The sequence below is a fragment of the Anomaloglossus baeobatrachus genome, chromosome 6 (genome assembly GCF_048569485.1).
Source record: "Anomaloglossus baeobatrachus isolate aAnoBae1 chromosome 6, aAnoBae1.hap1, whole genome shotgun sequence".
Taxonomy (NCBI): Eukaryota; Metazoa; Chordata; class Amphibia; order Anura; family Aromobatidae; genus Anomaloglossus; species Anomaloglossus baeobatrachus.
In genome coordinates, this window is record NC_134358.1 from 355055469 (window position 1) to 355083306 (window position 27838).

Sequence of the window (27838 nt, forward strand, 5' to 3'; positions counted from 1 at the left end):
AGACACCACTGCTGCAATTACGGGGGCACCCGGGGGAGATGGTCGTGCAGCAAGATGTTAACCCCTCTGTGGGCAGGGATGGTGGCCCCGGGACCCGTTTGGGGAGAGTAGTGGCGAGGCGGTGCAGGGCGGTGCGCGGCCGGATGGCACGGTGGTACTCACGATTATCTACTCACACAAGTCTCTGGTAAACAAAGTTGATGGTGGTCGATGCCCGGCTGCGTCTTGTCCCCCACCCGGGTTGGTGGTCCTGGTCTTTTTCCTGCACCTCGTTATGTTCATGTTGACTGCCTATGCCTCAGCAACGGGAGTCCGCTTCCCGGCTATATATGTGTCGGAGGAGTCCGTTTGCCCGCAGGCGCTGGGCCGTGGGATCTCTCTGCCTGTGCGGTGGCTTTCTATCCCCCTCGGTGGGCTGTTGCCATCAGTCGGGACTTGGGACGGGAAAGGACCTAAGGTCCAGACCTCAATCAGTGAATTTGACGTGGTCCAGTGGCTTCTGGGCCTCGTTCTGGGTCTGAGTACCCCCCTGGTGCTCCGGTTTCCAGTCGGTTCCCCGGTTCGATACCGGCGGGCCACTACCCTTTCCCGGTCCCTTATGGTTCCACCTGGCCGTCTTCCCGGCTCCTGCAGGCCAGGCCACTACCTGCCTCCTAGCCAAGGTGTGCGGGCTACCACCCTCACACCTGTCAGTTTGTGGCAGACCTGTCACCACAGGCTTGCTGCGCTCTCCTCCACTCCACTGGCTTCCTTAACTGACCACTAACAACAACTGACTCCTTGTTTCTCCTGCCTCAGGCCCTTTGGACTCCTTGGTGGGCATGGCCGACCGCCTGGCTCTGCCCCCTGGTGTGACCATCAAGCTCTGAGGGAGGTGGCTAGGTTTCAATGTGGTTGGCTGCTGTTACCTTTTTAGGGGAAGGTGTTATGCGGGGCCTATCTGTGACTACCTGGCTAGTCCAGGGCGTCAAACTCCCCCTTGGTTAATCACAGACAGACCGCGGGCTGTCCGACCACCACCGTTTATTTTAACTGAAAAAGATAAAAAGAGAACATATACAATTATAATAACGTTATTTACATTGCTCAAGTATATGTAAGGTTTCTTCCCTTGCGGGAGGCATTTTGCTTAAACGATGCAACATATAAAATACATTTTTATTAACCGGGAACGGGACGGGACCGGGTCCTTTCAGTCACCCACCCAAGCAAACCTGCCCCTTGATGCTGCCTCTATGAAACAGGCAGCACCCCTTTTCCCCAGTCCAGGAAACAGGAACGGGCCCGGGTATTGCCCACTCGGGCCGGGTATAAAGTTCCATACCCGGCAGTCTCTCAGAGGCCCCACGTCCAGGGGACCCCTGACCCGGGGGATGGTCACCGGTTGCAATGGTGACAGGGCCTCGGCCATCACATTCCCGAAGGCCCTTCCTCCAGCCTGCCTTTCCGGAGGCTGTGGGACCAGACAGGGTGGTCCAGGACTATTTACAAACACAATAGTTTTTGGGTGGTCTGCAAGTTCTCGGCCTTGTTCATGGTTTTAAAGAGGGGAAATCAACAAAGTCTCCACGGGGACAGGCAGTATGGTCCCAATGGGCACTTCAACATGGTAGCCAGGATCCGCTACCTTTAACACTGGTGATCTGCTTCGTACTCCTCCGCCAGCATAACATCAGGACTCTATGGCGGGGGAGGGGACTGGGTGTGCCTCCGGGTACTGCGGCTCACCCTTATCTTCACACTGAGGGCGAACCAGCCCCTCTCCCCGCAATGCCGGGTGTAGGTGACGAGCTCGCCGGGCTTCAGGTCACGATCCGGGTGACCCAATGGGAGGTGAGGATTAACGTCCCGCCGGGAGACAAAGATTTCGGCCTCCAGGCCCGGTTCAAAGATGAACCGCCAACCACGCCGGGGGTCAAACTGCCAGACCTGGCCCTTGTAGGTCGGACCCCGTACTCGGTAGGTGGCACTTCGGAGGTTCTCCTTTTCCCGGATGGTATGGGCCAGCACCTCGGCCTTCTATTTCTCCCTTGCCTCTATTTCCCAGCCCAGCTGGTTCTGCTGCCGCTCCCAATATGGAGCATCTACCTGCTCCCATTGCGCGGGAGTTGGGCCCAGCCGGTGCTTCCCCGTGCTGGCTATGACTGGCACTCTCTGTACTGGGGAACCCCGCTGTGTCGCGGCCTGCTGTACTGCCTTGCAGCGACAACCCTGCGCCGCCTCAGCCGAGGCCTGGGATCTAGGAGCGGCCATCGTTACCTCCTGGGCCTTCTTCCGGTCAACTTCCACCACTTTCTTGGCCGGGCGGACTGCCGGGGCCTGGATTTCCTGTGGCGCGGTCACTTCCGGGACCAGGGAATTCACACCGGTAACAGGCTCCTCGGCCTGGTGACTGGCCGTCCGCGGGCTGCTTCCACTTGCGGCTCCTAGCGGGTATGTTGATGTTGGACAGGCTCCGCTGCCGGTGTCGGGGGCAGCGGGCCGAGCGGTGAAGCGGCAGCAGCCAGTACGGGCGGTGAGGGAGGCAGCATGGAAGGCAGGGGCAGACCGGGTCCCTCAGCCGCAGCGGCCAGTCCCTCAAGGACATAGGGGCGTGGGTCGCTCTCCCGTGCTTCCAAAATTGCCTCCACTTCATGGACCCGCACGGCCACAGCAATCTCCTCCATCTCGGCCACCCACTGGTCCAACAGGAACCGCACTTGGGTCTGCAGCCGGTGACACATCAGCGCCGTCCGGACTTCCACCCACGCCGCTGTTCCAGGCGTGGGCTCCGGTGCTGCGGGCTTGCTGGACGGGGCAGACATGGTGCACTCTCGGGGTCCATGAACCAAATGGTTTATCAGCATGGTCACATGGCACAGCAGCTTCACCCGCCCACCCTTGGTCTTTTCGCGCCCTTCCCTTTTCCAGCCGGACAACTTCACTTTGCGACCGCTCACTTTCTCTGCAAGGCCGCGTTCTCTGGGGGCGGGGCTTCCGCTTTTGCGCCCTTTCTGCAGGTAAGAAGACTCTGGCGGGAATCTTTGCTCCAAAAGATGGTGGCAAGATGTCGGATTCTCCAAATTTCGCAATGGATCACCGCTGACTTCAACTTCAAGGTGCACTTCACTGGGTAAGTGAATAAATTCAGTCCTGTTCGTGACGCCAGAAGAGTCGATGTGTACCGCCCCTTGCTCGGCCGCAGCCGAGCCGCTCGGGTCTAAGCTCATTTGGTGGGTGGCTCGAGCGACTCTAGACCCGGGGGTCATGTCGCTCTGCAAGGGAGTTGCTGGCGATCTCGATGGGGGTGGTTAGGTAGGTGTACGGCTGGAGCCGTGTTTTGAGTTCGTGACGCCACCGACGGGACGTGTTGAAAGTGTAGACACCACCGCTGCAATTACAGGGGCACCCGGGGGAGATGGTCGTGCAGCAAGATGTTAACCCCTCCGTGGGCAGGGATCGTGGCCCCGGGACCCGTTTGGTGAGAGTAGTGGCGAGGCGGTGCAGGGCGGTGCACGGCCGAATGGCACGGTGGTACTCACGATTATTGACTCACACAAGTCTTTGGTAAACAAAGTTGATGGTGGTCGGTGCCCGCAGCCGGCTGCGCCTTGTCCCCCACCCGGGTTGGTGGTCCTGGTCTTTTTCCTGCACCTCGTTATGTTCGTGTTGACTGCCTATGCCTCAGCAATGGGAGTCTGCTCCCCGGCTATATATTTGTCGGAGGAGTCCGTTTGCCTGCAGGCGCTGGCCCGTGGGATCTCTCTGCCTGTGCGGTGGCTTTCTACCCCTCTCGGTGGACTGTTGCCGTCAGTCGGGACTTGGGACGGGAAAGGACCCAAGCACCAGACCTCAATCAGTGAATTCAACGTGGTCCAGTGGCTTCTGGGCCTCGTTCTGGGTCTGAGTACCCCCCTGGTGCTCCGATTTCCAGTCGGTTCCCCGGTTCGATACCGGCGGGCCACTACCCTGTCCCTGTCCCTTACGGTTCCACCTGGCCATCTTCACAGCTCCTGCAGGCCAGGCCACCGCCTGCCTCCTAGCCAAGGTGTGCGGGCTACGACCCTCACACCTGTCAGTTTGTGGCAGACCTGTCACCACAGGCCTGCTGCGCTCTCCTCCACTCCACTGGCTTCCTTAACTGTCCACTAACAACAACTGACTCCTTGTTTCTCCTGCCTCAGGCCCTTTGGACTCCTCGGTGGGTGTGGCCAACTGCCTGGCTCCGCCCCTTGGTGTGACCATCAAGCTTTGAGGGAGGTGGCTAGGTTTCAATGTGGTTGGCTGCTGTTACCTTTTTAGGGGAAGGTGTTATGCGGGGCCTATCTGTGACTACCTGACTAGTCCAGGGTGTCACAGAAGCAAAAGCATGCAGATTGTCATTGACACAGTGCAGATCGTGAAAAAAAGTGACGTATGCATGCAGCCTAAGGCTTTGTGCGCACGCTGCTTTTTTTGGCTGCGTTTTTGCTGCTTTTTCGGTACAGTTTTGGGTGCAGTTTGTGGTCCTAAACTGCATGTATGACCTTCCCCAGCAAAGTCTATGAGAAATCAGAAAGGCTGTGCGCACGTTGCTTCTTTTTTGCCTGCAGTTTTGGTTTCAAAAAAAGAAGCAGCATGACACTTGTTTTCTGCATTTTTCCCTGCTTTTTGCCATTGACAATGTTAAAAAAACTGCAGGGGCAGAAATGCACCAAAACGCGGCAAAAACGCATGCATTTTTTATGCGTTTTTTTTGGCCAGAGGTGCGTTTTTCACTGGAGAAACAAAACTGCAGTGTGCGCACATACCCTAAGTCTTCCATCTCTGGCTATATGTTTCCTAGTCTGAATATACTGGCTGATTAAGAACTACAATTCCTATTATGACATCCGTCTGGTTAGTGAATTCCTTAGGCTAAGTTCACACACTGCGTTTTTTTAACGCTGCGTTTTTTGCGGCGAAAAACGCACAAAAACGCACCCACGGCAAAAAACGCATGCGTTTTTACCACATTTTGGTGCGTTTTTTGCTGCGTTTTGCTGCATTTTTGCTCACTGCGTTATGCATTTTTTATCAGTGAACAATGCCATTACAGATTGTTGAAGAAAAAAGAAAAAAAAAAAGGTCTGATGTCATTTCCTTCTTCAATATGTTCTTTATTCTCCACCAGTGTATGCAGGAGAGCAGACAGCTGCAGAACTACAAGGCTCAGCATGTTCCATCCAGGACTGTATGCTGGAGGGAGAGGAAGGGGGAGCAGAACTACAAGGCTCTGCATACTCCATCCACTAGTGTATGCAGGAGAGCAGACAGCAGCTGCAGAACTACAGGGCTCAGCATACTCCATCCAGGACTGTATGCAGGAGTTTTTTGCCCCCCCCCAAAAAAATAATGTGGGCTTCGCCATATTTTTGTATGCTAGCCAGGTACAGCAGGCAGGTATGGGCTTCCCCCAACCCCCCAGCTGCCTATTTGTACCCGGCTGGGAACCAAAAATATAGGGAAGCCCTTTTTTCATTATTTCATGAATTTCATGAAATAATTAAAAAAAAAAAAATGACGTGGGCTTCGCCCAATTTTTGGGTCCAGCCAGGTACAACTAGGCAGCTGGGGATTGGAATCCACAGGGCAGGGTGCCCAAGCTTTCTGGGCACCCCCGCTGCGAATTGCACTCCGCAGCCACACCAGAAAATGGCGCTTTCATAGAAGCGCCATCTTCTGGCGCTGTAACCAACTCTTCCAGCTGCCCTGGTGCCGGGTGGCTCGCTGGGTAATAATGGGCCTGGCTCCGGCCCTTTGTGTGACCATCAAGCTTTGAGGGAGGTGGCTAGGTTTCAATGTGGTTGGCTGCTGTTACCTTTTTAGGGGAAGGTGTTATGCGGGGCCTATCTGTGACTACCTGGCTAGTCCAGGGCGTCACAGAAGCAAAAGCATGCAGATTGTCATTGACACAGTGCAGTTTAAATCGTGAAAAAAAGTGACGTATGCATGCAGCCTAAGGCTTTGTGCGCACGCTGCTTTTTTTGGCTGCGTTTTTGCTGCTTTTTTGGTACAGTTTTGGGTGCAGTTTGTGGTCCTAAACTGCATGTATGACCTTCCCCAGCAAAGTCTATGAGAAATCAGAAAGGCTGTGCGCACGTTGCTTCTTTTTTGCCTGCAGTTTTGGTTTCAAAAAAAGAAGCAGCATGACACTTGTTTTCTGCATTTTTCCCTGCTTTTTGCCATTGACAATGTTAAAAAAAACGCAGAGGCAGAAATGCACCAAAACGTGGCAAAAACGCATGCATTTTTTATGCGTTTTTTTGGCCAGAGGTGCGTTTTTCACTGGAGAAACAAAACTGCAGTGTGCGCACATACCCTAAGTCTTCCATCTCTGGCTATATGTTTCCTAGTCTGAATATACTGGCTGATTAAGAACTACAATTCCTATTATGACATCCGTCTGGTTAGTGAATTCCTTAGGCTAAGTTCACACACTGCGTTTTTTTAACGCTGCGTTTTTTGCGGCGAAAAACGCACAAAAACGCACCCACGGCAAAAAACGCATGCGTTTTTACCACATTTTGGTGCGTTTTTTGCTGCGTTTTGCTGCGTTTTACTCACTGCGTTGTTATGCATTTTTATCAGTGAACAATGCCATTACAGATTGTTGAAGAAAAAAGAAAAAAAAAAAGGTCTGATGTCATTTCCTTCTTCAATATGTTCTTTATTCTCCACCAGTGTATGCAGGAGAGCAGACAGCTGCAGAACTACAAGGCTCAGCATGTTCCATCCAGGACTGTATGCTGGAGGGAGAGGCAGGTGGAGCATAACTACAAGGCTCTGCATACTCCATCCACTAGTGTATGCAGGAGAGCAGACAGCAGCTACAGAACTACAAGGCTCAGCATACTCCATCCAGGACTGTATGCAGGAGTTCCCCCCCCCAAAAAATGACGTGGGCAAAAACGCACCCGAAAAACACGCAAAAACGCCGCGAAAAATGCACTGTGTGAGCTTATCCTAACACGAGTTGAACAGCCCTGTGAACTAGGAAGATTATTACACACATCCCAATGACCAATAATACCAAACTACCTCTCCAAAAAATATTGGAGCAATCTCTGTGTTCATAAAATATAACCTCTTCTGAGGTAACCTTATAGCTGCCTCTGCAGCTTCTCTTTCAACTGAATCAATTCCTGGACAAAAGAAGAATGTCACCCAGGTGGGGGCTTAGGGTGCTTTCACATCAGCGTTTTTTTGCTGGTCGGCAAAAAACACATACTGCATATGACCGGATCCTGTTGATTGAATGTGCAACGTATGCAACCGCAATTGTTATTTTACCGGATCCTGCTACTTTTTATGGCTGCTGTGATGGATGCTGCAGGACACAGAATTTATCGGCCAGCACTGGAGTCAGCTGATCGGGAGTCAGCTGAACTCCTGATCTCAAAGCCCACACACGCTGCGATGGATGAAGGTTAACAGCAGTCACTGCCTGCTGCCGATCACGTGTGACTGTGTGCGGGCTTTGTGGTCAGGAGTTCAGCTGAGTTCAGATCAGCTGACTCCAGTGCCGACCGATTACTTTTTCTGTATCCCACTGCATCCATCGCAGCATGTGTGGGCTGTGGAATTCAACTGAGTTTATCCGACACTGGAGTCAGCTGATCTGAACTCAGCTGAATTCCTGACCTCATACCAGCAGAACAATTAATCAGATCAGCTGACTCCAGTGTCGGCCGATTACTGTTCTGTGTCCCGCTACATCCATCGCAGAGTGTGCGGGATGGAGTTCAGCTGAGTTTAAATCAGTCAACTCCAGTACCGGCCGAACTCAGCTGACCTCACAGCCCGCACACGCTGCAATGGATGCAGGGGGACACAGAACAAATAATCGGCTGACACTGGAGTCAGCTGATCTGATTACTTGTTCTGCTGGCTGTGTGGTCAGGAAAAGGGATGAGTGAGCAGTAAAATGCTCAGGTGTTTGATGGGCGAAGCCAATGTCGATTTTTTTTTTTTTTAAATTCATTAAAAAATAAAAAAAAAAAAAACAAACTCCAAACACATAACCCTAACCCTAGGGTTAGAGGTAAAAATAAAATCCGTGGGCTCCTGCTGCATTTTCTATAGCTAATGGTAACCCAAGCAGATACTGGCTGCTAACCCCCACTGCTTGGTGTTACCTTCACTGGCAATGGAAAATCCAGAGAAGCCCTTTTTTTTTTAGTTTTTTTTAAAAAAACTGACGTGGGCTTCGCTATATTTTTGTATGCTAGCCAGGTTCAGAAGGCAGGTACTAGCTGCCCCAACCCCCAGCTGCCTATTTGTACCCGGCTAGGAACCAAAAATATAGGGAACACCTTTTTTTTAATTATTTCATGAATTTCATGAAATAATTTAAAAACAATGACGTGGGCTTTGCCCAATTTTTGTGTCCAGCCAGGTACAACTAGGCAGCTGGGGATTGAAATCCGTAGCGCAGGGTGGCGCAAGCTTTCTGGGCCCCCACGCTGCGAATTGCAGTCCGCAGCCGCCTCAGAATATGGCCTCATTCAGTGTCCCTTTCAAGAGGGTGCCTTTATCAATTTACAGGGGACATTTAATACCCTCAGAGTACTCCCTTGTCACTCAAGGATCAATCAGTCCCAGATTTGAGGATCCTCATAGCTTAGAAAGGTAAGAGGGTGGATCCTGGTAACTACCATCCAGTAAGCCTGACATCAGTGGTATGCAAAGTTTTTGAGGGCATTTTAAGGGATGACATGCAAAAATATATTGCAGAAAATAATATAATAACTGACAGACAGCATGGATTCATGAAAGATAAGTCGTATCTAACCAACATGTTGGGGTTCTATGAGGAGGTAAGTGCAAATCTGGATATTGGTTATGCAGCTGATGTGAATTATTTGGACTATGCAAAGGCATTTGATACTGTACCAATTGGCTAAAAGATAGGAAACTGTCATGGTTTGCCTCCCCGTCCACATGGCTAGGGGGTGGTGCCTTCTCTCGGGCCTCACATCCGGACCCTGGATGCCTTAAAAGTTGACATTTCCAGTGAACCAGCGCCGGCTATAAGCTTAGCACTGCTTTGCCTGTGATTGCTGGTCCTGTGAGTTATATCCTGATCTGTCTGTTCCTGTGCCCCCGTGCCCTTGTCTGTGTTCCGTCCCCTGGTCGTCCCTCCTGTCCTCTGTCCCCTTTCCTATTTCCCCACTTGGATGCTTCCTCCGGTACTGACCTTGGTCTGACTTTGACTCCGCTTCTGCTCGTTCCTCCGGTTCTGCTTCTGCCCGCACGGTGTTTGACCCAGCCTGCTTGACTATTCCTTGCATGCTCTGCAGCTCTGCTTCTCAGCTGTGCTTTATGGTAGTGTATGAGAACGCTGTGTATTCACTTCCTGGTTCTCATTGCTCTGTGTAGTGTCTTCTGCTGCAGAGCTCTGGCTCCCCCTGGTGGCAGCATTACAGTATAGCTGTCCTTAATAGGCTCAATCTCCTATAAAAGAAAGGGAAAAAAAAATCCAACTTTACAGGATAAAAGACTGTAATGGATTCACTCAGTACTTTGTGCGAGCAAGTAGCCAACCTTACGCAGCTGGTGCAGGATTTGGCTGCAGAGCATCGCACCCTGGTAGCTTCACACAATATACTGCGGAGTGAGGTCTCCGCTGCTGCGAGGGCCACCTCAATGGCAGCTACCTCACAAGCCGTAGGACAGCATAGTCCCACTGATGTCCAACTGACCTCCCCCGAACCCACGGTGATGCTCACCAATAAATTCTCGGGGCAGAAAAACCTATTTCGGACATTTAGGGAGAGTTGCAGGCTCCTTTTCACTCTCCGGCCTTAGTCCTCAGGGAATGAGACCCAGCGGGTGGGGATCATCATGTCGTTACTTAGAGGGGGTCCCCAGACCTGGGCGTTTTCCCTACCCCCTTCGGCCCCGGAATGGCATTCGGTTGACCTCTTCTTTGACTCCCTCGGGGTGATATATGACGAACCAGACCGTGTACGAGTGGCTGAGGACAGGATCATGTGTCTCACTCAGGGAAACTACACTGCTGAGCTATATTGTTCTGAGTTTCGGCAGTGGTCCGCTGAGGTACGGTGGAATGACTCTGCACTTAGGTGCCAATTCCGGAGAGGTCTTTCGGTCTCACTGAAAGACGCTTTGGCTCTGCACCCTCCTCCTAGCACCTTGGATGATGCAATGACGGAGGCAGTTCGTATGGACCGCAGATTACAGGAAAGGAGGGGCACCATGCATGAGATTCCGCCCCCTCTACCTAGGGCACCTTCTTTGCCGGCTACGGAACACATGGAAGTTGGAGCCATCAGTCCAGATGAGAAGGAGAGGAGAAGACACTGGGATCTCAAGCTGTGCTTCTATTGTGGACACCATGGACACTGGAGGAAAGACTGCCCGCCTTGCCCCTCCGCTAAACAGTCGTCGGGAAACTTCTAAGTCTGGGTAACAGTCGAGGAGGTTGCCCAGACTATCAGGTATAATATATAATATATAATAATAAGATACTTCTGAATGTTGACCTCCGGGTCAAGGAGTCGGTCTGGTCTGCTACTGCCTTTGTTGACTGTGGGTCCGCTATGAACTTCATTGACTCTGAGTTAGTCCAAAGATTAGAGTTAGCGACAGTGAGGTTAGAAGGACCCATTCAACTCCTGGCAATTGATAAAACATCGCTGCCTCAAAACCTCATTCGGTTTGCTACTGAAAAATTTACTCTTGTGATCGGGTCTCTGCATTCTGAAACTATTTCTTGTTTTGTAATGACTAATCTCCCTGCTGGATTAGTGTTGGGGTATCCATGGTTAATGTTACATAATCCCGTTATTGATTGAGAGTATCGTACCATAGTCAAATGGAGTCCTTCTTGTCATAAAAGGTGTTTACAATCTGTACCTGTGTTTTCCATAAGTCCTGAGGGTCCTCCGGAATACCTGAGGGACTATGGAGACGTATTCTCGGAAACAGAGGCCGAAGTTTTGCCGCATCATCACCGACATAACTGTGCCATCGATTTGCTTCCCAATACCAAATTGCCCAAGGCCCGTTTATATCACCTCTCGGGTCCAGAAAGGGCTGCTATGAAATCTTAAATATCTGTCTTTCTTCTTCCCCTGTGGCCGCTGGGTTCTTTTTTGTAAAGAAGGACGAAGGATTAATGCCATGTCTCGATTTCCGAGAATTGAACAAAATTACTGTGAAAAACACGTATCCACTCCCACGCATCCCTGATCTCTACAACCAACTCTCTGAAGCCCGTTGGTTTACCAAACTAGATCTCAGGGAGGCCTATAATCTTATCCGTATTAGAGAAGGGGATGAGTGGAAAATGGCCTTTTCTGACGTAAGAGGGGTTATTCGAGAATTTGGTGATGCCTTTTGGTCTAACAAATGCCCCTGCGGTGTTTCAAAATTTCATCAATGATATCTTCTCTGAATTTCTTGGTCGTTTTGTGGTCATCTATCTCGATGATATTTTGATTTATTCTGCCGATAAGGATATGCATATTATGCATGTTCGCTCAGTATTACAGAGATTGCGTGATAACCATCTGTTTGCTAAGCTTGAAAAATGTGTTTTCACTGTTCAGGAAATAGCCTTTCTTGGGTTACTCCTTTCTCGTGATGTGTTTAAAATGGACCCAGGAAAGGTGCAGGCTATTGTGGACTGGGTGCAACCCAGGGATATTAAGGCGCTACAACGCTTTTTGGGTTTTGCAAATTATTATCGAAGGTTCATTAAGGGGTTTTCTCAAATTGCTAAGCCATTGACTGACCTTACACGGAAAGGGGCGGATCTGCAGAACTGGTCGCAAACGGCTGTCCAGGCCTTTCTTGAGTTAAAGGACCGGTTCATGTCCGCCCCGGTCCTGGTACAGCCTGACCTCGAGGCGCTGTTTATTGTGGAGGTGGACGCCTCAGAGGTGGGGGTGGGAGCTGTTCTCTCTCAGGGCCCTGCTACTCTGACTAATCTGTGACCATGTGCATTCTTCTCCAAGAAATTCACTCTGGCTGAGAGGAATTATGATGTGGGTAACCGTGAATTATTGGCGGTAAAGTTGGCATTTGAAGAATGGAGGCATTTTTTGGAGGGTGCTGTTCACCGTATTACTGTCTTCACCGATCATAAAAACCTCGTGTATATCGAGTCCGCCAACAGATTGACGCCTCGACAAGCGAGGTGGGCTCTTTTTTTTTCTAGATTCCATTTTTGTATTACTTTTCGTCCGGGGGTCTAAAAACGTGAGGGCAGATGCACTGTCCCGTAGTGTGGACCCGGTGTCACCTCCAGAGCCTCCTTCCTCCATTCTTGCGCGAGGGGTGGTGGTTGCTGCCTTGTCATTCGAGTTAGAGGCTGAGGTCAGGGAGGCCCAGTCCTCAGCGCCATCTTCCGCTCCAGACACTAAACTGTTTGTCCCTTTACACCTCCGGTTACGGGTACTTCAAGAGTTCCATGAGTCCATACTTAGCGGCCATCCTGGAATTACAGCCACTCGCAGGGCTGTTGCTCGACTGTTTTGGTGGCCATCTCTTCACTCAGATGTTGCTCGGTTTGTGTCTTCCTTTGCTACATGTGCCTGTGCTAAGGTATGTCGTAACCGGCCGGCCGGGGAACTGGTTCCATTACCTGTTCCTGAAAGACCATGGACCCACTTGTCCATGGATTTCATCACGGACCTCCCTGTCTCAAATGGTATGACTGTGATCTGGGTGGTGGTGGATCGTTTTAGTAAACAGGCACATTTTGTTCCCCTCTCCGGTCTACCTAAGGCTGCAGCCCTTGCCAACCACTTTCTTGACCAGGTGGTTCGGTTACATGGGTTGCCCCTGAATATTGTGTCTGACAGGGGGGTACAATTCATTTCTCGGTTTTGGAGGGCCTTGTGCAGGCGATTGGGAATTGAGTTGTCCTTCTTGTCCGCCTATCACCCTGAGTCCAATGGGCAGACAGAAAGGACGAATCAGACCCTTGAGCAAACCCTGCAGTGCTTGGTTTCTGCTCAGCAGGAGGATTGGTGTATGTTTTTGCCCCTTGCGGAGTTTGCATTCAACAGCAGAGTCCATCAGTCTACGGGAACTTCTCCCTTCTTCTGTAATTACGGGTTTCACCCTCACTTCGGGACCTTCTCTAGAGTGGATTTGGGGTGTCCAGGGGCCGAGTCCGTCGTTCAGCATCTGGGGGAGGTGTGGAAGGAGGTACAACGGTGCATCGAGACGGCTCAACAGTCCCAGAAATGCCAAGCGGACAAACGCCGTTCTCTGGGACCCACCTTTCAGGTGGGGGACAAAGTGTGGCTGTCTACTCGGAATATTAGGCTTAGGGTTCCGTCTGCTAAGTTGGGTCCTAAGTTTATAGGACCCTATGAGATCATCAAAGTGATCAACCCGGTGGCCTTTCGGTTGCAACTGCCCCAGACCTTGCGTATTCCTAACGTATTTCATACCTCCTTGCTTAAGCCATTTGTTCCATCGGTGGTCGATTCTCAGACCCCTCCGGCTCCGATATTGGTGGACGTTGAGGAGGAGTACGAGATCCAGCGTATTATCGATTCTCGTTGGGTTCGTAGTTCCCTCCAGTATCTGATCCATTGGAAGGGTTACGGTCCGGAGGACAGGTCCTGGGTGCCAGCTCGATCAGTGCGGGCCGATCGGTTAATTGCAGCTTTCCACCGGAGGTATCCTGGGAAGCCTGGGGGTACGGTGGTCCCCCCCTTGAGGAGGGGGTACTGTCATGGTTTGCCTCCCCGTCCTCATGGCTAGGGGGCAGAGCCTTCTATCGGGCCTCACTTCCGGACCCTGGATGCCTTAAAAGCTGACATTTCCAGTGAACCAGCGCCGGCTATAGGCTTAGCACTACTTTGCCTGTGATTGCTGGTCCTGTGAGTGATATCCTGATCTGTCTGTTCCTGTGCCCCCGTGCCCTTGTCTGTGTTCCGTCCCCTGGTCGTCCATCCTGTCTTCTGTCCCCTTTCCTATTTCCCCACTTGGATGCTTCCTCCGGTACTGACCTTGGCCTGACTTTGACTCCGCTTCTGCTCGTTCCTCCGGTTCTGCTTCTGCCCGTACGGTGTTTGACCCAGCCTGCTTGACTATTCCTTGCATGCTCTGCAGCTCTGCTTCTCTGCTTCTCAGCTGTTCTTTGAGGTAGTGTATGAGAACGCTGTGTATTCACTTCCTGGTTCTCATTGCTTTGTGTAGTGTCTTCTGCTACAGAGCTCTGGCTCCCCCTGGTGGCAGCATTACAGAAACAAAGAGTAGTCATAAATTGTTCGTTCTCTAAATGGGCTATAGTCAGCAGTGGGATACCACCGGGATCTGTGCGAGGATTGATTTTTTTAAATCTTTTTATTAATGACTAGTGATGAGCGAGTACTAAAAAGCTCGGGTGCTTGAGGCTCGGGCCGAGCATCCCAAGATACTCGTGTACTCGGCCCGAGCACCGAGCCCAATGTTATTCTATGGGAGACCCGAGTATTTTTATGAAATGACCCCCCGGCAGCATGTAGAAACCCTAAAAATGTCACAAAAGTCTCAGAAGAGTGCTCAAATGACATGGCAACAGCATGGGGAAGACCCCTTGAAGCATTTATCACTCAAAAGTCACAGCTGTGAACAATTTTGTCTGCGTTTTACGCCATTTTTACGGACTCACCAGAAAACCTTCAAAAATGACACCAAAATGAATTTTCATGGCAGAAATGTTAAGGGCACATACCCAATAGTGAGATAGAGCTGGTGTATGTTACTTTTGGAGATTACATGAAAGATTTTACGTGAAAACATTGTGTGGCACTCCGATGTCCCTGAGAAGAGACGTACATGAAGGCCTCTTGAGTCTAATGTGCCCATTTTGAGGAAGTGAGTCTTTGTAGTATTTTCCTTTGCCAGGGCAGTCCAAAATTGTGAGGTTCACCAATGCCCCTGCATACAGACGTGCATGAGGGCCTGTAAAACTGAAGTGCCCATTGTAAGGAAGTGGGTCTATTGTAGTATAGCCCTTAGGCACGGCAGCCAAAAATTGGGAGGCTCCACGTTGTCCCTGGATAGAGACGTGCCTGATGGCCTGTAAACCAGAAATGCCCATTGTAAGGAAGTGGGTCTATTGTAGTATAGCCCTTTGGCAGGGCATCCAAAAATTGGGAGGCTCCACATTGTCCCTGGATAGAGACGTGCATGATGGCCTGTAAACCAGAAGTGCCCATTGTAAGGAAGTGGGTCTATTGTAGTATAGACCTTTGGCAGGGCAGCCAGAAAATTGGGAGGCTCCACATTGTCCCTGGATAGAGACGTGCATGATGGCCTGTAAACCAGAAGTGCCCATTGTAAGGAAGTGGGTCTATTTTAGTATAGCCCTTTGGCAGGGCAGCCAAAAATTGGGAGGCTCCGCATTGTCCCTGGATAGAGACGTGCATGATGGCCTGTAAACCAGAAGTGCCCATTGTAAGGAAGTGGGTCTATTTTAGTATAGCCCTTTGGCAGGGCAGCCAAAAATTGGGAGGCTCCACATTGTCCCTGGATAGAGACGTGCATGATGGCCTGTAAACCAGAAGTGTCCATTGTAAGGAAGTGGGACTATTGTAGTATAGCCCTTTGGAAGGGCAGCCAAAAATTGGGAGGCTCCACATTGTCCCTGGATAGAGACCTGTTAGGTTCTTAGTGCGTCCGTGCTTGCATTTAAAAACCGCACGTGTGTGCCTGTTGGTGGCAGCGTTCAGGTGCACTTGTGTGCGTTTTGCACAAACTTGGATATAACGCACAAGTCTAGTGAATACACATCAGCACAGCATTGCAAAATGTGCAAGGGCGTTGGCAACGAACAAGGAAGTGGACGTGATGGTGGTGCAGGCAGAGACCGAGGTCGTGTGCAAGCTCTAATTTCGCCACAACAAAGGGCCACATCTACTCGCTCGCACATCCTGTCCCAAATTCTTGGGGACCGCAGCAGTACACCGCTCTTGAACCAAGACCAGTGTCAACAGGTTGTTAGTTGGATAGCGGATAATGCTTCCAGTCAGATTGGCACCACCACAAACACTCTGTCTTCCACACGGTCAAGTGTCAGTAGCCGTGATACTGCACTGCACATTTCAGAACCTGATCCTCCTTCCTACCACCAGGCCGAGTACACGTCCATGGACACTCGGAAGAGCTGTTCACGTTTCCATTCACACATTTTGGCCTCTCGCCAGCTCCTGTTGAAGTGGGTCATGACAAGATTGTATGTACAGATGCCCAAATATTTGAGCAGCCATGTTCTCACGAAGTTGGCAATGTGTCTCAACAAGGGGTGGACGATGATGAGACACAATTGTCAGGAAGTCAGGAGGAGGAGCAGGGTGCGGAAGAGGAAGACGACGTGGTGGATGATCCAGTAACTGACCCAACCTGGCAGGAGGATATGCAGAGCGAGGACAGCAGTGCACAGGGGGAGGGAGGCGTAGCATCCCAACAGGCAATAAGAAGCAGGGTGGTGGCCCCAGGCAGAAGTCAGGCAACCGTTCCCCGGAACAACAACACGACACAAGGTGCCTGTACAAATGTTAGGTCTTCCCGAGTCTGGCAGTTTTTTAAGTTGGCTCCAGTTGATTCTAAAAAGGCCATTTGCAACACCTGCCGTGCCAGCATCAGCAGGAGTACCAAAACTAGCATCCTGACCACCACCAGCATGATCAGGCACATGTCAGCCAAGCACCCGACTTTGTGGGATGTACAACAGAGTCGAGGAGCAGTGCTTGCTGATGTCACTGCTGCATCTTCGCTTGTTGTGCATGCGAGCCAATCCCCTGTCCATGCTGCCCGCGAACAAGCCTCCTCCGGCCCTGCACCTGCAGTTGCCCACGCAGAAATAACACCATCATCAAGCATGTCCTTGTCCCAGCGCAGCGTTCAGTTATCCATTCAGCAAACCTTTGAACGCAGGCACAAATACACTGCCAACTCCCCACATGCCACAGTTCTAAATGCTAACATTTTGCGACTGCTTGCGCTGGAAATGTTGCCTTTTAGGCTGGTGGAGACAGAAGCATTCCGCGGCCTGATGGCGGCAGCTGTCCCACGTTACTCGGTCCCCAGCCGCCACTATTTCTCCCGGTGTGCCGACCCCGCATTGCATAACCACGTGTCACAAAACATCACACGTGCCCTGAACAATGCTGTTTCAGCCAAAGTCCACCTAACCACAGACACGTGGACAAGTGCTTGTGGGCAAGGCCGCTACATCTCGTTGACGGCACACTGGGTTAATATTGTGGAAGCTGGGACCCAGTCTGAGCGAGGGACGGAACACGTCCTTCCCACACCAAGGTTTGCAGGCCCTACCTCAGTCAGGGTTTCACCTACACTCTACAGCTCCGGAATGTCATGCTCCTCAGCCTCCTCCTCCTCCTGCGCATCCTCATCCACTTTACCCTCCACACCAGTCCCAAGCTGGAAGCACTGCAGCACTGCCTCGGCGAAGCGGCAACAGGCTGTGCTGAAGCTAATCTGCATAGGTGACAAACCCCACAATGCAGAAGAGGTGTGAACAGCTCTGAAACAGCAGGCAGATCACTGGCTCACACCTCTGAACCTAAAGCCAGGAAAGGTCGTGTGTGACAATGGCCGGAACCTGGTGGCGGCTTTGAGGCGAGGCCAGCTGACACATGTTCCATGTGTGGCCCATGTGCTCAACCTCGTGGTTCAGCGGTTTCTAAAGTCATACCCAGAGCTGTCTGATCTGCTGTTAAAAGTTCGCCACCTGTCTGCACATTTTCGAAAGTCACCTTCTGCTTCAGGGACAATGTGGAGCCTCCAAATTTTTGGCTGCCCTGCCTAAGGGCTATACTACAATAGACCCACTTCCTTACAATGGGCACTTCTGGTTTACAGGCCATCATGCACGTCTCTATCCAGGGACAATGTGGAGCCTGACGCTGCCACCGACTGCCACACACGTGCGGTTTTTAAATGCAAGCACGGACGCACTAAGAACCTAACAGCTTTTTAGGAGCGACAATTACTGAGAAGTTTGACACTATCAGACACTGCTGACTTACGTGTATTATTCACTCAACTTGTGCGTTATATACTAGTTTGTGCAAAACGTGCACCTGTACGCTGCCACCGACAGGCACACACGTGCGGTTTTTAAATCCAAGCACGGACGTAATAAGAACCTACCAGATTTTTAGGAGCGACAATTACTGAGAAGTTTGACACTATCAGACACTGCTGACTGACGTGTATTATTCACTCGACTTGTGCGTTATATACTAGTTTGTGCAAAACGTGCACCTGTACGCTGCCACCGACAGGCACACACGTGCGGTTTTTAAATGCAAGCACGGACGCAATAAGAACCTACCAGGTTTTTAGGAGCGACAATTACTGAGAAGTTTGACACTATCAGACACTGCTCACGTGTATTATTCACTAGACTTGTGCGTTATATACTAGTTTGTGCAAAACGCACACAAGTGCACCTGTACGCTGCCACCGACTGCCACACACGTGCGGTTTTTAAATGCAAGCACGGACGCAATAAGAACCTAACAGGTTTTTAGGAGCGACAATTACTTAGAAGTTTGACACTATCAGACACTGCTAACGTGTATTATTCACTAGACTTGTGCGTTATATACTAGTTTGTGCAAAACGCACACAAGTGCACCTGTACGCTGCCACCGTCTGCCACACACGTGCGGTTTTTAAATGCAAGCACGGACGCAATAAGAACCTAACAGGTTTTTAGGAGCGACAATTACTGAGAAGTTTGACACTAACAGACACTGCAGACGTGTATTATTCACTAGACTTGTGCGTTATATACTAGTTTGTGAAAAATGCACACAAGTGCACCTGTACGCTGCCACCGACTGCCACACACGTGCGGTTTTTAAATGCAAGCACGGACGCAATAAGAACCTAACAGGTTTTTAGGAGCGACAATTACTGAGAAGTTTGACACTATCAGACACTGCTGACTGACGTGTATTATTCACTAGACTTGTGCGTTATATACTAGTTTGTGCAAAACGCACACAAGTGCACCTGTACACTGCCACAGACAGCCACACACGTGCGGTTTTTAAATGCAAGCACGGATGCAATAAGAACCTAACAGGTTTTTAGGAGCGACAATTACTGAGAAGTTTGACACTATTAGACACTGCTGACGTGTATTATTCACTAGACTTGTGCGTTATATACTAGTTTGTGAAAAACGCACACAAGTGCACCTGTACGCTGCCACCGACAGCCACACACGTGCGGATTTTAAATGCAAGCACGGACGCAATAAGAACCTAACAGGTTTTTAGGAGCGACAATTACTGAGAAGTTTGACACTATCAGACACTGCTGATGTGTATTATTCACTAGACTTGTGCGTTATATACTAGTTTGTGCAAAACGCACACAAGTGCACCTGTACGCTGCCACCGACAGCCACACACGTGCGGTTTTTAAATGCAAGCACGGACGCACTAAGAACCTAACAGGTTTTTAGGAGCGACAATTACTGAGAAGTCTAACACTATCAGGACTGTTTTAGCCTGTGTACACCAGCCCCAGATATGATGAAGGCTGGTATACGGTCACCACTAGGAATGGCTATATACCCTGCCTGCCTGCCTGTATACAGCTACAATAGTCCTGAGAAGGACTCTTCTGGTCACTAGCCTGTATTCCGACCTGGTTATACCCTGCCTGCCCTGCCTGTATACAGCAACAATAGTCCTGAGAAGGACTCTGCTCCTGTACTCCGACCTGGCTATACCCTGCCTGCCTGTATACAACTACAATAGTCCTGAGAAGGACTTCTGGTCACACTGTTTGCAGCCCTGCTATGGAAATAACTATAAAGGGCCGCAAACCTTTCCCTGAAGCAGCAACACTCTCCCTGCACTGACTGTCTGGATGGCTTTGTGCAGAGCACAGCGCGCCCGCCGGTATAAAGGCTCAGTCACGCTGTGCAGGCCGGCCAATCACTGCAATTCCACAACTAACAGGGCTGTGGCATTGCAGTGGTCTGCCAGCCAATCCCTGCATGAGGGCTGGCTCTCAAAAGAGCGCCAACATGCTGGGTTGAAGAGCACGAGTACAGCACGAGTATCGCGAGATTACTCGGTCCCCGCCGAGTAGCCCGAGTACAGTGATACTCGTGCGAGTACCGAGTAGTGACAAGCATACTCGCTTAACACTATTAATGACCTTGTGGATGCGATTCATGGTAAAGTGTCAGTCTTTGCTGATGACACCAAACTATGTAGGATATTAAAAACTGACCTTGATAGTACAATATTATAAAACGATCTGGATAAGATGTCAGAATGGGTAGACACTTGGAAAATGAGATTTAATGTTGATAAATGTAAAGTAATGCACCTAGGATGGAGTTATCCTATAGCTGCGTTTAAATTAAAAGAAACTAAACTCGGGACTACAGAACAGGAGAAGGCCTTGGGTATTCTGATTACAAATAAGCTGAGCAGTAGTACTCAATGTCAAGCAGCAATGTGACGCCCCTTTGGCTTTGGTCGCCACAGGGTACTGCACCTCACTTAAGGTACTCATCCCGGGTCCGAAGGAGGTCGGTGCCGGTTCCACTTCCATTCATTCCATACATACAGTAGGTTGCCCTCCCCACTTGGGACCGGGCTAGGGTCGGGTCTTAAGGTAACCAACCAAACACTGGGGCTTCCACCCACTAGCGACAGGGACTCAGGGGAGGAGCGACCACCAAGGGGGAGTGAGGAGCACACAAAAAAACACAGAGAGAAGGGTTGGCTTGGAGAAGCTGACAGGAGAGGAGCGGGTTTACTGGTAGCTCCTGTGGGATATAGGAGAAAATATGGTTACTGAGGGGAGAGCTTAATTGCTACATCGGAACCGGTGCAGTTTATGGTGCAGAGCCCTAAGGTGGCGTACACTTCAGGTTGCGCCACCAAAATCTGCCACACAGGGGGGATTTCACGTCCCTCTGGCCACCACAAGATCCCGAAGCACAGTGGCAAATAGAGCCCGGAGTCACGATCACGGTCAGGCCTCAAAAAGGGCTCACGCTGCCTGCAAACGGGACGGGAACTAAATGACAACTAAAGAGGACCCTGAGTAGCTTCATGCCGCTGGAACCCACACACAGAGTGCAAGGAGGAAGGGCCCACAGACTACCGCGCCGGTTCTGACCTCCGAAGAATCCGAGATCGGCTAGGGCCCATCACAGCAGAAAAACTGGCACTCCGTGGGCGGCTATCATACAATGAGTAAAGACCTTGAACTGCAACCACTGTGTCAGTCCATCAGAATATGGGATCCAGTTTTGGGCTCCACATTTTAGACCCGCAACACACATCCGTGCAATTTGTACGTGTGCGGTACGTATTTGCACGTACCGGAGACACGTACACACGGAGACACATGTTATTCAATGGAAGATGGCACACGTACGTAAAATCACACGGAACGTGTGTCCGTGTGGTAAGTACGTGTGTGCGCTTTTCTACACGGACGACATGTCCGTTTTTGGCCGGCAGCACGCAGGCACGGACCCGCTTTAGTCTATGGGTCCGTGCCTGCACGGACCGCGCACGGAGTATGTCCGTGTTCAGCACGTATCGTCCGTGTCCATATTTCATCACAAAATTGGAAACACTTGTTTCCAATCTATCAGGTCAATTGAAGGCAAACAACAACACCAGGATCTCATGATGAATGATTGAAATCGTTAATTGGGTAAGAATACGGATCTGAAAAAACGGACTGCACACGTACGTATTTTATGTCAATACGGACATTCCACACGTACACACGGCTCGCATACGCCATCACACGGATGCCATACGTACCGGAGAAACGTCCCAAAAATACGGAACACGGACCCGAAAAACGGACCGTGTCACATGGACATTTTTTTTGCGGAAGTGTGTTTTAGGCCTTAAAAAGGGCATTGAGAGGTTAGAGTCAGTTCAAAGGCAGGTAACTAGACTACTACAAGGAATGGAAGGGCTCCAATATGATGACAGGTTGAAAAAGTTAGATTTGTTTAGCTTAGAAAAAATACATCTGAGGGGAAATCTCATTTATATGTATATACATGTGTGGTCAATATAAAGGACTGGCACATTCCTTCCAAAAACAATACTAAGGACCAGGGGGCACTCACTGCGCACTTCGCATTCGAAGAAAAGCGATTCCAGCAGCTAAATAGGAAAGGGTTCTTTACAGAGCAGCCAGACTGTGGAATGCCCTACCACAAGAGGTAGTAATGGCAGATACTATAACAGCTTTTAAAAAAGGCTGGATGATTTCCTCAGTACACACAACATTGTTGATTATAAATGACTAAAGCGGGCTTTACACGCTGCGACATCGCTCAGGCGATCTCGTTGGGGTCACGGAATTTGTGACACACATCCGGTCGCTTTAGCGATGTCTTTGCGTGTGACACCTATGAGTGCTTTTGAATCGTCACAAAAACTGTCAAAATCGCTCATCGGTGATATGCCCCCCTATTCTCGAATATCGCTGCTGATCGATGTACGAAGTAGTTCGTCGCTCCTGCGCCAGCACACATCACTATGTGTGACACCGCAGGAAGAAGGAACATCACCTTACCTGCGGCCACCCGCAATGAAGAAGGAAGGAGGTGGGATGTTACGGCCGCTCATCTTCGCCCCTCCACTTCTATTGGGCGGCGGTTCGGTGACGCTACTGTGACATCGCTGGGACGCTGAACGAACCGCCCCCTTAGAAAGGAGGCGGTTCGCTGGTCACAGCGACGTCGCAGAGCTGGTATGTGCATGTGACGCTGCCGTAGCAATAATGTTCGCTACGGCAGCGATCACCACATATCGGCCGTACGATGGGGGCGGGTGCTATCACGCTCGACATCGCTAGCATCGGCTAGCGATGTCGCAGCATGTAAAGCGGCCTTTAGTGACAAAATGTAGAATTGGTGGAGGAAGGTTGAACTAGATGGACCTAGGTCTTTTTTCAACCTATGTAACTATATAACCCCTTTCCTGGGAGAGCTAATTTGGGGTGAGATACAAGGGATCTCCATATCTGCCATTGTTGGTCCAATTAATAGTGATGCATCAAAGACAAGAGCATAGTGTATGTTGGTGTACAAGCTTGTCTGACTTAAGGGTACTTTACGTGCTGCGACATCGCTAGCGATCTCGTTAGCGATGTGAAATTCTAGATCGCAAGTGCGATCTTTTGAGATCGCACATGCGTAAAATAACCTATGTGCAGTCCCGAAAGATCGCACTTGCGATCTAGAATTTCACAACGCAAACAAGATCGCTAGCGATGTCGCAGCATGTAAAGTACCCTTTAGATCTTAAGAGAAGTATTTATTGCATCCACAGAAGAATGGAATGGTTTAGTACTTATCCAAAAGACTTATAAGTTTCACAACAAAAGACCATAAAGCATAGATTCTGCTGAATGGCTTCAAACAGCGATAATAACTAGCTAAAACCAAAAAAATTGTTTAAAAGAACTGAGAGTCCTCAGTGGTTGATACCTTTTAATGGCTAACTGAAAAGATGGTAATAATTGCAAGATTTCGAGACTACTCAGGTCTCTTCATCAGGCATGGTATAACACAAAATCTGAAGAGTCACATATTTATACACAACAGGACTTAGAATAGTGCAGTTAAAAATAAAAACAAGTTATATAAAACAGAACTATCTCTATGGCAGGGGGGCAAACTGTTGTGGCCATAATTTTTTCTGCAGTTCAGTGTGAAAGTTTTATTGTCCTTTGATAAGGGTCTGGTCCAGGGCTGTGACACGCTCGGATGGTCAGAGGAGCACATCTTTTAACTGATGTAAAAATACATGAATCCATGATACAAGTAAAATATATCTTTGTACCGTGTTAGCCAGTAGAGATAAAAAAATTGTTTAAAAGAACAGAGAGTCCTCAGTGGTTGATACCTTTTAATGGCTAACTGAAAAGATGGTAATAATTGCAAGCTTTCGAGACTACTCAGGTCTCTTCATCAGGCATGGTATAACACAAAATCTGAAGAGTCACGTATTTATACACAACAGGACTTAGAATAGTGCAGTAAAAAAAAAAAAAAAAAAAAAAAAAAAAAAAGAACAAGTTATATGAAACAGAACTATCTCTATGGCAGGGGGACAAGCTGTTCTAGCCATAAATACTGCTGCAGTTCAGTGTGAAAGTTTTATTGTCCTTTGATAAGGGTCTGGTCCAGGGCTGTGACATGCTCGGATGGTCAGAGGAGCACATCTTTTAACTGATGTAAAAAGACATGAATCCATGAATCCATGATACATGAATGTGTCTCATGGATTCATGTCTTTTTACATCAGTTAAAAGATGTGCTCCTCTGACCATCCGAGCATGTCACAGCCCTGGACCAGACCCTTATCAAAGGACAATAAAACTTTCACACTGAACTGCAGCAGTATTTATGGCTAGAACAGCTTGTCCCCCTGCCATAGAGATAGTTCTGTTTCATATAACTTGTTCTTTTTTTTTTTTTTTTTTTTTCTTTTTTTTTTTTTTTTTTTTTTTTTTTTTTTTTTTTTACTGCACTATTCTAAGTCCTGTTGTGTATAAATACGTGACTCTTCAGATTTTGTGTTATACCATGCCTGATGAAGAGACCTGAGTAGTCTCGAAAGCTTGCAATTATTACCATCTTTTCAGTTAGCCATTAAAAGGTATCAACCACTGAGGACTCTCTGTTCTTTTAAACAATTTTTGAATCCATGATACACATTCATTCCTACTCTGAATGTGTCAAAGGTCATCATAAGTTTGTACTCCCATAGTCTCTTATCTCTCTGGGACTTGAAATTCCCTTTCAATACCAGCAATTTCATGTCCATGATGCTGTGGTCTGAGTTACAAAAATGTTTGGCCACAGGTAGATCCATCCTTTTTTCTCTAATTGTGTGGCGGTGAGAATTCATCCTTGTCCTGAGCTGTTGTCCGGTCTCCCCTACATACAGATCCCCAGTTGGACATTTGGCACATATAATTAAGTACACCACATTAGTTGTGGTGCAGCTGAAGGTACCTGGGATCTTGTAGTCCTGATGTGATCTGGGAATCTTTATCTTGTCCGTTGTCAATATTAATGGACAGGTCCCCCCACTTCTGTGTTTTAGGCAGCCCCCGAATCTAAGAAGCATCATTGTCAGAAGCTCCCTGTCCTCTCCAACACCAACAGGAACATTTCCCTGCAACCAGAAAAAATGTAAGACCTGTCCATTAATATTGACAACGGACAAGATAAAGATTCCCAGATCACATCAGGACTACACGATCCCAGATACCTTCAGCTGCACCACAACTAATGTGGTGTACTTAATTATATGTACCAAATGTCCAACTGGGGGTCTGTATGTAGGGGAGACCGGACAACAGCTCAGGACAAGGATGAATTCTCACCGCCACACAATTAGAGAAAAAAGGATGGATCTACCTGTGGCCAAACATTTTTGTAACTCAGACCACAGCATCATGGACATGAAATTGCTGGTATTGAAAGGGAATTTCAAGTCCCAGAGAGATAGGAGACTATGGGAGTACAAACTTATGATGACCTTTGACACATTCAGAGTAGGAATGAATGTGTCTCATGGATTCATGTCTTTTTACATCAGTTAAAAGATGTGCTCCTCTGACCATCCGAGCGTGTCACAGCCCTGGACCAGACCCTTATCAAAGGACAATAAAACTTTCACACTGAACTGCAGAAAAATTTATGGCCACAACAGTTTGCCCCCCTGCCATAGAGATAGTTCTGTTTTATATAACTTGTTTTTTTTTTTTTTTTACTGCACTATTCTAAGTCCTGTTGTGTATAAATATGTGACTCTTCAGATTTTGTGTTATACCATGCCTGATGAAGAGACCTGAGTAGTCTCGAAAGCTTGCAATTATTACCATCTTTTCAGTTAGCCATTAAAAGGTATCAACCACTGAGGACTCTCAGTTCTTTTAAACAATTTTTTTATCTCTACTGGCTAACACGGTACAAAGATATATTTTACTTGTAGCTAAAACCAACCATTAATGTAGCAACACATAGGCAGTGTAATTGCTCTTCTGAATAACACAAACCTAATACAACACAAAGTTTATCAAAGATATGTAAATTGTTTAAATGATAATTAAAACCATGAATAAAATCTTAACCATAACATTTGCCCAATCACGTTTAAGGAGGAGTTTATATCTACTCACTACTCACACGCCTAAGTGCTTGCTATATTTCTGAATGGATGGCTGTGTGGAGACCAAGCTCCATGGTTAAAGTTTTCTTACTGAGACATTGCTATTGCTAGTACTTGAGTTTGTGATTTTTTTTTTGTTTGATTTAGGTTTGGGAGGGTTTTCGTGTATTTTGTTATTCTTTTTGGTTTATTTTATTCCATTATTCCTGTACTACTGTGTTTGTATTTCCTGTGTCTCACCTTCTGCCTGTGTGCACTTCATTTATGTTTATTGTTGTTTTTGTGTTATCATTGGTTTATAGTTTAGGATGCTGTTAAGGGGGCTTTACACGCAGCGACATCATTAGCGATATCGCTCGTGAAAGCACCCACCCCCGTCGTTTGTGAGTCACGGGCAAATCGCTGCCCATGGCGCACAATATCGCTGGGAGCCATCACACGTACTTACCTTCCTAGCGACGTCGCTGTGACGCTGCACGAACTGCCCCCTTAGAAAAGAGTCTGTTCGCTGGCCGGCAAACAGCCTCTTTTCTAAGGGGGCAGCTCGTGTGGTGTCACAGCGACGTCACATTGCAGGCGTCCAATAGAAGCGGAGGGGCAGAGAGCAGCCACAGAAAGTCACGCCCACCTCATTGCTGGCAGGACGCAGGTATGGTGTTTGTTCGTCATTCCTGGGGTGTCACACGTAGCGATGTGTGCTGCCTCAGGAACAATGAAAAACCTGCATCCTGCACGAGCAACAACATTTGGGAAATCGACGACGTGTCAACAATCAACGAATAGGTGAGTATTTTACATCGCTTGTACGTGTCACACGCAACAACATCGCTAACGAGGCCGAATGTGCATCACAAATTCCGTGACCCCCAACGACATCTCGTTAGCGATGTCGTTGCATGTAACGGGGCCTTTAGAGACTCTCAGGGTCAGCCATCTATGGGTGGGCACGAAGTTACGTGATCTTAGGGTGCCAAACTCCCCTATTAGGCATGGACATATCCGGGTCAGATCTAGGGCAAGTACTAGCCTGTTTTGGGACCTGTGGATTTCTGTTTTACATCTCCCCTGGTTTTTCCCGTGTGAGTGTTGGTGTTAATTCGTAAGAGTGCTATTCTATGTAAAAGTGAACAAATTGTTGCTAAAGCAATATTTTAGAGTAAAAATTACAGTTTGTTTGTTTTTTTTCATTTTACCATGCCTTAATTCCTGTGTCGCACCTGAAGGGATTTGTAAATTTCTTGGAAAAATAAAATTGTTGCTAAACTTTTAACCCTGCTAACATCCCAACAAAATAAAATTAAGTTTGAAAAATGATACAGATGTAAAATAGATATATGGGAAATGTTATTTATTAATTATTTTGTACAGCATTACTAACTGATTTAAGAATATAACAATTCAATTTTGAAAATTGCAAATTTTTTGTCATTTTCGCACAAATTCCAATATTTTCACAAGTAAACAAAAAATATTGACTAACATTTATCACTAACATAAAGTACAATGTGTCATGACAAAAAAACAACAGTGTCTGAATCACTGGGATTCCTTGAAGCATTACAGAGATATATTACCACATAAGTGACACTGGTCAGATTTCTAAAATTTGGTCCTTAAGGTCAAACCTGGTCATTAAGGTCAAAATTTGCTTC

At 48.6% G+C, this 27838-nt stretch overlaps 1 protein-coding gene across 2 annotated transcripts in view; it reads left to right on the forward strand.

Moving 5' to 3' along the window:
- The window catches only part of SLC12A7 (solute carrier family 12 member 7), a 1179416-nt gene that overhangs the window by 783873 nt on the left and 367705 nt on the right, over positions 1 to 27838 (forward strand). The window lies entirely within an intron of this gene.